Source organism: Tachypleus tridentatus, chromosome 12 (assembly GCF_004210375.1).
Source record: "Tachypleus tridentatus isolate NWPU-2018 chromosome 12, ASM421037v1, whole genome shotgun sequence".
Classification (NCBI taxonomy): domain Eukaryota; kingdom Metazoa; phylum Arthropoda; class Merostomata; order Xiphosura; family Limulidae; genus Tachypleus; species Tachypleus tridentatus.
Genome location: NC_134836.1, coordinates 55,338,611 through 55,355,057, shown reverse-complemented (window position 1 = coordinate 55,355,057; position 16,447 = coordinate 55,338,611). Strand labels below are relative to the sequence as shown.

Sequence of the window (16,447 nt, the reverse complement as noted above, 5' to 3'; positions counted from 1 at the left end):
ATTCGAAACAACTGATTAGATACTGACAGATTAACGTGAGCACCATAAACCAGTATTTAATTGTCGTTACAATGCTGAGATACCGTTTAAAATGTAGTTATTGTTAAGCAGTAAGACTAAAATTTTAAGCTGTTTCCTCCATGTTTTAAAGAGAGATACAGATAACATGTTTAGACATCGAATGGCACTAGTTAACACAAAATGACAATATACATTTCATAGTAATCTATGTACACTGTATGATAAATCCTTCAATGGAATCCATTAAGCTTGCCTGACTAAGTAATGAACCGACATAAAACGCGTTAGCAATAAAGGAAGCAAACTGAATATTTAAACTATGATATATACATGACGTATCGCCTGTTGGTATGGATCCTGTAATGCTACATCATTGCATTAAGGATTTGTTGATCGTAAAACACAAGTCAAACATATTGTTTCAGGTTGTTTTCAAGCGCTACATTTTTCCTGCCTATAGTTTAAATGTCTATAATAAATTTTACCTAGAAGTCGTGCACTGTCCAAAGTTGCATAGCCTTTGCTTAAAGTTAGATTATATTTGACACTCAGGCGAGAATAAACACAATTTGTATTTATATCTGTGGACAACAAGGAACCGAAGATTAGTTGATACGAGAAAAATAGGTTCATATTTATAAATTTATGACTCATATTTGCAAGTAACACGTTTCAATACAGTTTTATTAACATTCTACTGATTATTATACCAACAAAATTAGTGAAGTACACAAGAGTAATCCTTCCAAAGTCAGGCATTCTTCGCAAAGTCTTGGTCAACGTGTTTGCTTACTGTTCTACACTGACCATAAATTTCACTAACATGGAGTTATTTTTGAGTAAATGCCAGAGTAGCGATTGAAAAGATAGTGTATGATGGAACAAACATATAGAAGATGCTGTTTAGGGCCGTATAAATTGTTTTGAGCAAAACACCCACACATATACATCTGTTTTGTATAAAATAAGTGCTTTTGATGTAATATTTTTCGAAACAGATCAACCCTATGTTAAAAAAACGTATCTTAGTCACGAGTCGTCGCGTGTAAGAGATTGTAGGCGTTAGCATTTTGTACTGTCATGAAGTAGTATGAACCATACGGACATTACAAGAAGAGTAAGGTATTCCCTGATGTACTGTATCGAGAATCCTGGAACGACATTGGACTACAGAACATGTTATACCAGGCAAGTATACAGGTTGTCTCCGGAAAATTATTCTGAGATGACAGTTGTTTGGTCAGATTAGCAGGTCAAGGTCGAAAGAAGTCTTTCAACAGCTTACAATGAGAATGGCTCGAACACATTCATTCTAGGATCTCCAGAAGATTATTGAATGTGAGACCAAACAAGGTTATTTTGCAAGAAGGGCTGACTGTAAACTGTTACTAACCACAATTCGTCGCTGTCACCGCGTTACTTGGAGCCAAACAGTTTGCCAAAGTCATCTTTTAGATGGGGTTTGTAAGAGCTGTCGGTAAGATTCGTGTTGGTCGTTTGTCTGTAGAAGAGATGAGGGAAGACTGCTCTGGTGGAAAAACTGCCCTTCATATCCTTCATGGAAATGTCAATGGCGCCTCCTCCAGGATTCATATGAAGCCGAAATATGTGCCACATACTAAGACAAGGTTTGTCCATACCTTTGAGTTTCAGGATGACAGTGCATGTATTGTACAGGATTACCTCAACAAAAAGGACGTTGCAATACTGCTACGACCATTAAAGTCTCCAAACTGTAATCTCATTGAAAACAGTTGGGTAGAACTGAACGGAAAATTGTTAACCAAAACCCTAAACCACCTACTATAACTGCATTGCAGTGCCTTCTGGCAGTATCTTTGGATGTAATCTTGGTGTATTACATCAATAACTTTATCAACAGTATGTTACATTGGCTTGTGAAGGCTATTAGAGTAACAGAAGGACCAACCAACTACTGAATGTTTAATATGAACTGAAATAAAACTACAGACGCTATTTATCACAATTTCATATTATATTTTGTCATTATATATGATTTGGTAAGGTTTTCTTGTGATAATTGAAACACAGAATTAGATATCTGTCTACAATTTACCTTATAAAATTAACTGCTGTTAAAATACGTCGTGATACTTATATGTGTAATGTCGCGTTATACTAATCAAATACATAAATGCTTAATATCACATGCATTTCTCAGTTTGACAGAACTATGTGTATTTGTATTCCATATTCACAATAATGATTTTAGTTGTAACAATTTATGGAAACACATTGGCCAACGCTGTACCTGTTGTACTTTAAAGAATTTCAAACTGTTTTATTTCATTTCCATACGATACAGATTTTAAATCTAGAGCAACACAAATAGTTCTCATAAAGTTTTATATAAGTTTTACTCTGATTACAAAACAACAACAGTGAATTCAAAAGAACATACTGTGAAGGCAGTGTTCCTTTTTGATCAAACCACGATACAAAAATCTAATAGGAAAACTTGTATTAACCACAAAATCAGTATTTTTGTGTTGTTTTCTTAGAAGCTACGACCCGGCATGGCCAGGTGGTTAAGGCACTTGACTCGTAATCAAACGCGGGTTTGAATACCCGTCGCAACAAACATGCTCGCCCTTTCAGCCAAGAGGATATTATAATGTGACGGGCAATCCCACTATTCATTAGTAAAAAGATAACCCAAGAGTTGGCTGTGGGTGGTGATGACTAGCTGACTTCCTTCTAGTCTTACATTGCTAAATTAGGGACGGCTAGCGCTGATAGCCCTCGTGTAGTTTTGCGTGAAATTCAAAAATAAAGAAACAAACTCTGAAAGTAAAAGAACAACAAAAACAGTTGTTATAAAACATGCTTCCAACCTCTTCCTCATCACAGTCGTACATCTGTTACTTTACATATAAATGTAATCTTATGTTCTTATGGATTTCACCTTTTACATTTTAAAGCTACTTTCTCTATAGTAAAGAAAATTCTCAATAATTAATTTCGATAAAAAAACGAAGTATCCATTCAGAAATATCTTGGCAGATGTTCTTAGTTGAACGTTTTTTACTTAGGATGCTCTATTTCTCCTAGTGCTTGCAGTGTAACTCGGAATCAATGATAAACCTGTCTTAATATGATTTAGAGTGGAAGGGATATCCCTCGTGTAGCTTTGCGCGAAATTTAAAACAAACCATTTTAGAAGCTAATGAAACTAACAAACTGTATCGATTCGTATTTATTGAACACATGCATTCCCTTTTGTGTTTTTTCTCTTACACTGTTGACACAAAATGGTGCATTTGCTCTTGTGTATAATCTCATATGGTTGCAACTTTGAAACTCCGAAAAACCTTCATATTTTATGCGATTTACAAAGATATTAACAAAATTTAATTTTTTATCAATATTTCACATAAGAGTCACAAAAACCACTTAAAAGAAGTTTTGTTTGTTTTTGGCTTTTTTTAATTTCGCACAAAGCTACTCGAGGGCTATCTGCGCTAGCCGTCTCTAAATTAGCAGTGTAAGACTAGAGGGAAGGCAGCTAGTCATCACCACCCACCGCCAACTCTTGGGCAACTCTTTTACCAACGAATAGTGGGATTGACCGTCACATTATAACGCCCCCACAGCTGAAAGGGCGAGCATGTTTGGCGCGACGGGGATGCGAACCCGCGACCCTCATATTACGAGTCGCACGCCTTAACACGCTTGGCCATGCCGAGCCTCTAAGAAGAAGTGTCCTCTCCTAAAATCGTCACAGCGAAATTAATTATCATTATATAGATATATAACTGTTATGAGTTATATAAATTAAGCACAGAGCTACACAACTGACTATATTTGTTCTGCCCACTACAGAGCTACACAACTGACTATATTTGTTCTGCCCACTACAGAGCTACACAACTGACTATATTTGTTCTGCCCACTACAGAGCCACACAACTGGCTATATTTGTTCTGCCCACTACAGAGCTACACAACTGCTATATTTGTTCTGCCCACTACAGAGCTACACAACTGACTGTATTTGTTCTGCCCACTACAGAGCTACACAACTGGCTATATTTGTTCTGCCCACTACAGAGCTACACAACTGACTGTATTTGTTCTGCCCACTACAGAGCTACACAACTGACTGTATTTGTTCTGCCCACTACAGAGCTACACAACTGACTGTATTTGTTCTGCCCACTACAGAGCTACACAACTGACTGTATTTGTTCTGCCCACTACAGAGCTACACAACTGACTGTATTTGTTCTGCCCACTACAGAGCTACACAACTGACTGTATTTGTTCTGCCCACTACAGAGCTACACAACTGACTGTATTTGTTCTGCCCACTACAGAGCTACACAACTGACTGTATTTGTTCTGCCCACTACAGAGCTACACAACTGACTGTATTTGTTCTGCCCACTACAGAGCTACACAACTGGCTGTATTTGTTCTGCCCACTACAGAGCTACACAACTGACTGTATTTGTTCTGCCCACTACAGAGCTACACAACTGACTGTATTTGTTCTGCCCACTACAGAGCTACACAACTGACTGTATTTGTTCTGCCCACTACAGAGCTACACAACTGACTGTATTTGTTCTGCCCACTACAGAGCTACACAACTGACTGTATTTGTTCTGCCCACTACAGAGCTACACAACTGACTGTATTTGTTCTGCCCACTACAGAGCTACACAACTGACTGTATTTGTTCTGCCCACTACAGAGCTACACAACTGACTGTATTTGTTCTGCCCACTACAGAGCTACACAACTGACTGTATTTGTTCTGCCCACTACAGAGCTACACAACTGACTGTATTTGTTCTGCCCACTACAGAGCTACACAACTGACTGTATTTGTTCTGCCCACTACAGAGCTACACAACTGACTGTATTTGTTCTGCCCACTACAGAGCTACACAACTGACTGTATTTGTTCTGCCCACTACAGAGCTACACAACTGACTGTATTTGTTCTGCCCACTACAGAGCTACACAACTGACTGTATTTGTTCTGCCCACTACAGAGCTACACAACTGACTGTATTTGTTCTGCCCACTACAGAGCTACACAACTGACTGTATTTGTTCTGCCCACTACAGAGCTACACAACTGACTGTATTTGTTCTGCCCACTACAGAGCTACACAACTGACTGTATTTGTTCTGCCCACTACAGAGCTACACAACTGACTGTATTTGTTCTGCCCACTACAGAGCTACACAACTGACTGTATTTGTTCTGCCCACTACAGAGCTACACAACTGACTGTATTTGTTCTGCCCACTACAGAGCTACACAACTGACTGTATTTGTTCTGCCCACTACAGAGCTACACAACTGACTGTATTTGTTCTGCCCACTACAGAGCTACACAACTGACTGTATTTGTTCTGCCCACTACAGAGCTACACAACTGACTGTATTTGTTCTGCCCACTACAGAGCTACACAACTGACTGTATTTGTTCTGCCCACTACAGAGCTACACAACTGACTGTATTTGTTCTGCCCACTACAGAGCTACACAACTGACTGTATTTGTTCTGCCCACTACAGAGCTACACAACTGACTGTATTTGTTCTGCCCACTACAGAGCTACACAACTGACTGTATTTGTTCTGCCCACTACAGAGCTACACAACTGACTGTATTTGTTCTGCCCACTACAGAGCTACACAACTGGCTGTACTTGTTCTGCCCGCTACTGGTATTGAAACTCATTTTCTACCATTGTAAGCCCGCAACTAAGTGGCGGAAATAACTGATAATGAATTATTCATATTATTATGTATGAACCCTACATATTAATCAAGTTAATAAATAAGAGAAGATGATATAAGAAATCAATAGTTTCATTCAGTATCGATTACAACCGAAAGGGTGAGTACGCATTTTTCTTGACAGACTCGAATTTCTAAAGCATTTCCTCCTCAATGAGTATTCAACGATTTCATTATTCAACCAAATTAACCAAAAATGCGAGTAATATATCATGACCAGCGAAGAAAAAGAAAGAAAAAAAAACAGTTATCTTGTTTGTTTCCAGGCTATTGTTGCTTTCATTTAAATAGAAAATATACATCACAAAATATAGCTTATGGAATAAGTGTGGTACAGCAACGACAGCAAACACGTCATTAAATATAGTTTATTGAATAAGTGTGATATAGCAACGACAGCAAACACGTCATTAAATATAGTTTATTGAATAAGTGTGGTATAGCAACGACAGCAAACACGTCATTAAATATAGTTTATTGAATAAGTGTGGTATAGCAACGACAGCAAACACGTCATTAAATATAGTTTATTGAATAAGTGTGGTATAGCAACGACAGCAAACACGTCATTAAATATAGTTTATGGAATAAGTGTGGTATAGCAACGACAGCAAACACGTCATTAAATATAGTTTATTGAATAAGTGTGGTATAGCAACGACAACAAACACGTCATTAAATATAGTTTATGGAATAAGTGTGATATAGCAACGACAGCAAACACGTCATTAAATATAGTTTATTGAATAAGTGTGGTATAGCAACGACAACAAACACGTCATTAAATATAGTTTATTGAATAACTGTGGTATAGCAACGACAACAAACACGTCATTAAATATAGTTTATTGAATAAGTGTGGTATAGCAACGACAGCAAACACGTCATTAAATATAGTTTATTGAATAACTGTGATATAGCAACGACAACAAACACGTCATTAAATATAGTTTATTGAATAACTGTGGTATAGCAACGACAACAAACACGTCATTAAATATAGTTTATTGAATAAGTGTGGTACAGCAACGACAGCAAACACGTCATTAAATATAGTTTATTGAATAAGTGTGATATAGCAACGACAGCAAACACGTCATTAAATATAGTTTATTGAATAAGTGTGGTATAGCAACGACAGCAAACACGTCATTAAATTTACGTTTTCTTTGAATCGTTTGATATTTCGTATAACATATTGTTCATAATTGGTTTTAGGGGAAGTTTTCTGCTTGTAACCTCCATTATTTTTTGGTTACCAATGGTTTAGTAGGAACCAATTTAGGTTTCTATGAAGTGCATTTGTTTCTTGCAACCTTCATGTTAAGTAAGTCAGTCATCTATCTCAATAAAGCTGGTGTCGTAATATAACATAACTACCAGTATGATTATAATACATTCACCCAAATTACTACTGGATAGAGTGAGCAATTATTACGTCTACCAAGAAGGTGCAGGCGCATGTTTTAGTGAGGGCAGTTTAAAAGAAACAATAAAAATAGGCACTTCAAGACAACTGTACCACGTAACTAGGAAATGCGAACTAGCCTATAGTTAATGTTAGCTGTTGAAAAATATTATTTCTAATATATATACCTAAGCCTTAAATTTGTTAAAAATTAAGATTTAAAGCTCGGTAATAACTATACACAAGCGTCCTCTATACCTAAATATTCCACCGGACAAAGTCTTTATATCTTTTCATTCTATCTCTTTTAGTTTAAGACTCAATCAAGCAACTAATAAATCGCTTTGTATAATTAATATGGAAAACACAATTTTAAGTCACATACATTAAAGTGTAAAAATATTGTTTTCCTAATCTCTGTGTGATTTATTTACGTGAAACTGATTCTCAATTTAATATACACTTTGATAAGTGATGAAATTTATTAGAATTAAGCACAAAGCTACACAATGAGCTACTTGTGCTCAACGGGCATCGAAACCTGGTTTTTAGCATTGTAAGTTCGCAGAAATACCGCTGAGCCACTGGAGAGCTGTGGAAACACAATATATATGCAAAAACGGCTCGTTTGGGTTGAGAAAATATTTTACATAGAAGAGCGAACAACGTTTCGACCTTCACAACCTGACGATGACCGAAGATGGTTGAAACGTTGTTCACTCCTCTACGTAAAATATTTTCTCAACCCAAACGAGCCGCTTTTACATATATATTTCTCTACAAGTGGGTTTTCTCGACATCACTGTAGAAACACAAGTACAAAGGAACGTGGTCCTCTACTCTCGTGTTTCTACAACCGGTCATTGAATCATTCGAGAGCCTTTCATCCTAAATATTCTGTCTGAGAAGTCTGTTAAATAAAAACTGTTTTAGGTTTAAATATCAATGTAATCGAGTTTCCATTTTAAATATTATATATCTATTATTTATGTTTGTTTTTATTATTATATATTGCTTATATCTGTTATTTATGTTCATATAAGTTTTCGAAAGTTGATTGAAACTGAATTAAAGCGATAGAGTTTATAAGTAACTTGCACATTTCTACATAAAAATGGCTGATGCATATTACACGGAACACTTTGAAAATACGTTACAGAAATGTACTGATTTTTTCTTGAACTAATAATTTTATTAGTATATACAGAGGCCCGGCGTTGCCAGGAAATTAAGGCGTTCGACTCCTAACCCGAGGATCGTGGGTTCGAATCCCCGTCGCACTAAACAAGCTTGTCTTTGTTTCTAGTCTTTCACTCAAAATAATAACTCGTTAAGTCGTTTTAGTAACAACGTAAATAAAATGTGACAGGAATACTCCTGACGAGTTTAAACTCGTAAGAAAGAATGGCAAGTGAAGAGTTATTATTACAAATGTGTTAACTCGTTACCCTAAAACACCTTCGGGCCCAGCTTGGCCAGGAGGTTAAGGTACTCAACCCGTAATCAAATTCCCTTCACACGAAATCTGCTCTTCCTTCCAGACGTGGGAGCGTTATGATGTAACGGTTAATCCCACTATTTGTTGATAAAAGAGTAGCCCAAGAGTTGGTTGTGAGTGGTGATGACTTGGCTTACACTACTAAATTATGTACGGCTAGCGCATATAGCCCGTGAGTAGCCTTGCGCGAAATTCAAAACAAACAGCCACACAGGAGTGTGTCCTGCGGCTAAATCTAACTCAGGAAACAGTGTGCTATGAAAAGGAGTGATAGTTTCGCGATTTTCTGCTTTCTATAGCACAGCCTGCGTTAACCCAAACTACAACGTATTTTCAGTGGACATGCGCTACTTGGCAGGTTCTTCATAGGTTAAATTTTAAGTTCACGTGATATAAAATCTTCAATTTTGATATAATTTATTTTTCGCACCAAAAACAACGGAAACTTTATTTAATGGAAAAACGTATTTAACGTTTAAGAATTTTTTCTTCAAGATTGGTATATTGATAACTCTTTATAACTTACAATTAAGTGTCAAGTGTGGTTCACATATAAATCGCACGTGCAAAATTATATTCAACAAAAACTGCTCAATTTTGACCAAACATTTTTGCATATTGTCAGCTCAAAATGACGCGTGCGCTATCGGTTTAAATTTTTACTACAGCTTTAAATATAATTAAGGGCCGACTGTTTTTAATTTTCTGTCAGTCGAATTAAAGACAGCCAATTTAAAGCAGAAAAACATTAGGGTAAAAGCACGCGCATATACATGAGTACCGGTTAGACCAACAAAACTAGATTAGCAGTTTTTAGCTCAAGTTTTCTAAAGAGCCACAGAGATGTGCGGTTAATATTGATTATTCATTGCCAACTTTAGAGCACAAATTTGATAAATTTTAGGATTTTTTCCTTAGTATGGAGCGTTTAATGTCACGTGATAATAGCCTAAGCAATTACCGTAAATAATGATGCTTGACACGGCTGTACCGAGTACATGCAGGTGATAACAAAAAACTGTTAATACCCAGAATTATACACGGTCTTTATTTTAATGCAGAGAAGAGTCATTGTACATCTCTACATACTAATTTACCTACGTTATAAGCTTTAAACAAAAAGTTATTAACACTGGTTCTTAGAGGAAGAACTACCACCCTATACTGGTTGGTTCTGTAAAATATGGTTCTAATTAGGGTTACGACCCTAAGACTAACGTTAGTTACTATCGAGTATTACTTCTTTACTTGTTGTGGTTTTTTGGTGTGTACTGACAAAAGTCGTGATAACTAATGAAAAATGCCTTAGGTGGGAAAAAAAAGGTGTGACCCCAAAAAAGGTTCGATCACGTGACCTAAAGAAAGGAGATCAAAATTAGCGACCAAACCAGCGGCTACACTTACAGCATTTATAAGAATTCTACAGTGAATGTTCATTCATTAGTTAGCTAGACCGTATATTTTGTTTTACCCACCATTGTGCCCCAATTTGAATAAAATACGCAGCCTGGCTAATTCGTGAATGGACATTTACTGTAGAATTCTTATAAGTGCTATAAATGTAGCTAGCAGTTGACAACCAATTTTGACTTGCTGTTTGGAATTAAGCACAAAGCTGCACAATGGGCTATCTGTGCTTTGCCCACCATGGGTATGGAAACTCGGATTTTAGCTGTGTGAGCTTACAGATATATCGCTGTGCCACTGGTTGGCTCGATCCTTTTTGGTTGCACCTTTTTTTTGCACACCTTAGGTGTTTCTGATTAACATCCATTACATGGCAGACCACCAACACACCTTAGGTGTTTCTGATTAACATCCATAACATAGCAGACCACCAGCACACCTTAGGTGTTTCTGATTAACGTTCATAACATAGCAGACCACCAGCACACCTTAGGCGTTTCTGATTAACATCCATAACATAGCAGACCACCAGCACACCTTAGGTGTTTCTGATTAACATTCATAACATAGCAGACCACCAACAAAAATAAATTATTCAGAAGCTGAGCAGTCATTTAAGTATTTGATATTTCCAACGCTGTGAAACAAATAAGTAAACGTGCAGGTCAAACACCATCAAGGTTCCTCTATTATTATCCCTAATTCACAATTATTATCGAATGGGAAGTCAGTTAATCGTATCTACCGCTTCTTTAGATTGACCTGCATGGTCAAGTAGCTAAGGCACTCGATTCGTAATCTGAGGGTTGCAGCATTGAATCCCCGTCACACCAAATATGCTCGCCCTTTCAGCTCTGAGGGCTTTATGATGATACGCTCAATTCCATCATTCGTTAGTTAAAGAGTAGCCAAAAAGTTGGCGGTGGGTAGTGGTGACTAGCTGTCTTCCCACTGGTCTTACACTGCTAATTTAGGAACGGCTAGCACAGATAACTCTCGTGTAGCTTTGCGCGAAAATTTAAAACAAGCAACAATTGTTCAAATACTTTTAAGGACTGACTGTTACGTTTATAATGCTCCTACAGCTGAAAATGTAAAAGTTGTGCAATTACACACGACCTCTAAGACTTAGATCAATATCACTGTACAATCTGGAATATTAATTTATCGGTCAAACCATTATTACGGATGAAGTGTTTATATCATGAAGCTTTAGTAAGACTTTCTAAAAGATAACCTCTCATATGTTTAACATACAAAACTAGAGTACAAATTACATTGTGGATAAAATATGTCTCCTAAAACGAAGTAATTCCAAAAGTATGCAATCTTATAAAGTTTAACAGATGTTCATTTGACACAAGTCTTCTAGACACAATAAAATATTAATGAATTACTGTGAGAAATGGTAATTTGAAACCCAATTTGTTGTGTGCTTTTCAAAGTTGAGAATAGATTAGTTTTGATTAATTACCAGTTTAGCAAGACTAATGAACAACTCCAGTTGTTTTATAAAGATAAGATTCTTAAACATAACATGTCGTTAGGATAGTCTACAGTCTAATAGAAGCTTCTGAGATCTGTTAAATAGCTTAAGATATATACATATACTAATATTTCCAATAATTCTGAAAATGGTACAAGTTTCGGAATAAATGGTATTTTCTTTTATAATCCTGCATGTTCATATTAATAGAGTTATATAGAAAGTTCTCCTCATTTATAGTCTTGGAAAATGTTGTAAACGTCTCACATATAAGGTTAAATTTTAAAGTTATAGAGGTCCGCTATAAGCTGGTGGTTAGGGCACTCAACTCGTAATCCGAGGACGCGGGTTCGAATCCCAGTTGCACCAAACGTGCTCGCCCTTTCAGCTGAGGAAAGTGTTATGATTTTATGATCAATCCCACTATTCGTTGGTAAAAGAGTAACCCAAGAATTGGCGGTGTTTGGTGATGACTAGCTGCCTTTCCTCTTGTCTTACACTACTAAAGTACAGGCGGCTAACAAAAATCCTTTAAAATCGGCTTCCAGTGGCACAGCGGCAGATTCTCACAGCTATAAACCGGCTTTCAATGCACAGATAGCCCATTAGGTAGCTTTGTGATTAATTCCACAAACAAGACACATCCTTTAAAATAAAATTAATCATTATAATAGTTTCATAAATGGTCCAGTTTCATCTGATTAGGGATTTAGTCGTTTGAATGACACTTTGTTTCGTTTTTATTTTCAATCATAATCTAGAAATGGCGATTCGTTACTTCTACGTTTAAAACTATACACGAGTTTGTTTGTTTGGCATAGTGCAATTGAACTTCACATTATAATGCCCTCAGGGCTGAAAGTGAGACCATATTTGGTGTGGCGGGGATTCGAACCCGCGAGCTCAGATTACGAGTCGAGTGCCTTATCCAGTTGGCCATGCCAGGACTGGTAAAAGAGTAACCCAAGAGTTGGTGGTGGGTGGTGATGACTAGCTGCCTTCCCTCTAGTCTTACACTGCTAAATTAGGGACGGCTGGCAGAGATATCCCTCGTGTTGCTTTGCGCAAAATTCAAAACAAACCAAACTCTTCTACCAAAGAATTGTGGGTCTGAACGGACGTTATAACCTACCTATCCAAGGCTGGAGGGCGAGCATATTTATGAGAACTAGGATTCGAACCCGTGACTCTCATATTGCGAGTCAAGCGCACTAACCATCTCACAATGCCGAGTCTGTCAGTTACTTTATCTTGGTAGTAATTTTAGTTTTAGCAGAGGCCCTCAAAAGGTTCGTTTCTCTTCACCTCAGCTTGCAGAAATAAAGGAGTGCGGGCTGATACCTTAACGATGTGTTGACACAGCGCTAGAAGTGTGAATAATCTTTAAAATGGAGAGTCATGTTATTAAACGTCGAGACCACCTGTGTTGACAGGCAGGCTACATTGGGCATGAGGGCTGGTAGAGTAGGTTGAACAGGAAGATGTGTCATCCCATCAGTGAGCCTGTTAATAATAACAGTAAGAACAAAATATAAAATAAATAATATAAATATTTTGAAAGAAGCTTCTGCTAAAGTAGCAAGGCAGGATAAGGTTCGTTCCTGGCTTGGGGGCCTGGTGATCTATTAATCCAATCGGTAAGAGTTTGTTTGTGGCGGAAACTAGAATGAATGGTACCTGTACGTCACATGCTATTCTAAATTGAGTGATACCTGTACGTCACGTGCTGTTCTAAATTGAATGGTACCTGTATGTCACGTGCTGTTCTAAATTGAGTGGTACCTGTACTTTACGTGCTGTTCTAAATTGAGTGGTACCTGTATTTTACGTGCTGTTCTAAGTTGAGTGGTACCTGTACATCACGTGCTGTTCTAAATTGAATGGTACCTGTATGTCACGTGCTGTTATAAATTGAGTGGTACCTGTACTTTACGTGCTGTTCTAAACTGAATGGTACCTGTACGTCACGTATTGTTCTAAATTGAGTGGTACATGTACGTCAAGTGCTGTTATAAATTCACTAAGTACATTTGCATGTTTGTGCATAGATCTTATAAGTTTTGTATAAGATCTTCTATAACTACTATTAAAACTAGGAAAAATGATTTAGAACTAGATGTGAGAAAATCTTACTCTTAAATGTAAAAACAACAACAAATAACAAATAAATTCTATTTTAATTTTGAAATTAACTCTAATTTATATTTGAAATTAACTATAATTTCTATTTGAAATTACCTGGTATAGACCTAGCAAAATTATATTTCTGTTGAAGATTTTATTACGAGAAACATCAAAGTCCAGTATTTCTTTGTTGTCACGGGTTAAAATACCCAAGTAAACAAACTGCTCGTGCTCTTGAATTTTCAATGTCCTATATATTGCCAAGCCGAATGTTCAGACGTCCACAAAGCTGATTTACATGTTCCACTTCATTAAAGATGATAAAAGCACGTAAGTAAGATAATAAACACATGTGAAACTCTTCGAACGTTCCACTAACCGCTGGTTTTAAAGGAGAAAACAAAACAAAATTACTAGTCAAAACTGTAGTAAAGCTGGGATCCATCGGAATCCATCAGTTTGCTTATAGTAGTCTTCACTAAAATTACAAATTTAACTCCTCGGTGGCAATTTTCAGAAATAGTTGAAAAACTCGCTTTGAAAATCTCATTTTTCATAAATTCGTCAGTTTTAATGTTTTCTTTAAAGGTAGATTCGTGTATAAGATTTCAGTGTTCAAACCTACACAATGTACATTTATATTGAGCCCGGCTGGACTCGTAATCTGAGGATCGCGGGTTCGAATACCCATCACACCAAACATGCTCACCCTTTTCAGCCATGGAGCGTTATAATAATACGATCAATCCCACTATTCGTTGGTAAAAGAGTAGCCCAAGAGTTGGCTGTGGGTGGTGATGACTAGGTGCCTTCCCTCTAGACTTACATTGTTAAATTAGGAACGGCAAGCGCAGAGAGGCCCTCGTATAGCTTTGCGCGAAATTCCAAGCAAATCTAACAGTATCTCTTGAATCAGTTCTGTGATATCATATCTGTTATTAAGGGCTGTTTAAGTAAACATTCGAAATATAGCAAGTAATTTTCAAATCTAAGTAGGTGATATATGGAATTTCAAAACTCTCGACAGCACTTTCTTTTCATTTGCATTTAATTCATAATTAGATAAATTTTCATACAACTTTAATCCAGACTGTTAATGTTTTCTCCACTGGTTTGCTTTATTCAACTGTCCTTTTTCTCCTACACTTAAATAAATACCTATTATTTTGTGTACAGATCCAATTATACAAATGAACATAATAAAATTTACTGACCTTCTGCTTAACAATCAAACATTGCTTCTCCAAACTAACAATTAAATTATTTACATGTCTTACTTTTCTGTTTAGTTTACAAATTTAATAACTATTTTCTACATCGTCGGTTGTCGGGCAAAATTAATCTGTCTAATTAAAACTTTAAAATTAATCAATTTTGGGAAACCTTTAAAATTTTACATTCATCGAATAATTTATAAAGAAGCTACATATTTATTTCCTAAGGAAAATCTTCACGTAGAAGTTTCCTATCTCTCTAAGTTGTGATAATTGGTTAGTTGTTCAAAAACAAAGGAACGTAATGAGCCCTATCTCTTCCTCACTACAGGTATAGAAATCGGAACTTTTAGGGAGAAAATGCACCTTTCAAGATTATGGACCAACTTAACAACTAAAGCACTCAAAGCATTAAAAGCACTTTGCAAGTTAAGCAGCTAAACCCGAAATTAACGAAGCTGAATCACCTGTAAAACTATAAATGAAACTATCATGGTTTTGGTTGAGTCCGAAATCTCGTTGGTTAACTTATTTTCTACTTTTATTTATGCCAATTTCTGAGTTAGAGTAAGTGATTTTTAAAGTTTTAACTCTTAAAAAGCGACCATCATTAATCAACTGATAAATACAACATTTCTCTGTTTAATAAACATGGTTCCCTTTAACTAAAGAAACTAATTATGATTACAGATCCTTCTTGACCATCCTGTTCCGAGGCTTTTAGTTACTTAATATTAGCGTCTCGAAATGCCTATCATAGAATTGAGGTTCGAAATCTGATGCCCTTGAACACCATCTGCCTTCGTCTATGCGGCTACGTATTAAACAATACCGATACTTGATTTAAATAGACAGACAAAGCTAATGTTGCAGTGAGATGTTGATTGACTGCCTTCCTTTTCGCTATTAGTTCAAAATTATTGACAGTTAAACTAAATCACTTGAGGGGGGGGGTTCAGAGCTTGCCGTGCAAACCATGTGTCGCCTAATGTGCCATTAACGATAAACTAGCGATTCCAGCTTGTTTTACTAAACTTTAACTTTTAACTAATTTTTTATATATCACCTAAAGTTTATACCAAGACACGTAGCTTTTGGCATTTGTCTCTAAGTAATTTGTTTTTAATTACAAGGATAGAAATTGAAAAGATACAGTACTGAAAATATTTTTTTAAATTATAATGTTGTTTTTAATAGGAAATCACTTAGTGATCATCACTTGTTTTTTTTTACCTTCTAATTCGTTTCCGATAAAATACAAAGCGCTAATTATTGTTCATAGTAATACGTTTGATGAAACAATCACAACTGAACCGATAATGGAATAATGTTGGGAAACTTAAACTTAGAATAGCAAATAAATGATGGCATTTTTAGTTAGTTTTCCCTTTGTTTCTAGTTTTTCACTCAAACTAATAACTCGTTAGATCGCTTTAGTAACAACGTAAATACAAAAATTATACTTCATCACTTTTATATCATTCGTTTAAAAACGTTTTAATTGGTTGGTGA

The 16,447-nt window shown here is 36.3% G+C and overlaps 1 protein-coding gene across 3 annotated transcripts in view; it reads left to right on the top strand.

Moving 5' to 3' along the window:
- The window catches only part of LOC143233364 (protein turtle homolog B-like), a 398,319-nt gene that overhangs the window by 338,567 nt on the left and 43,305 nt on the right, over positions 1 to 16,447 (top strand). The window lies entirely within an intron of this gene.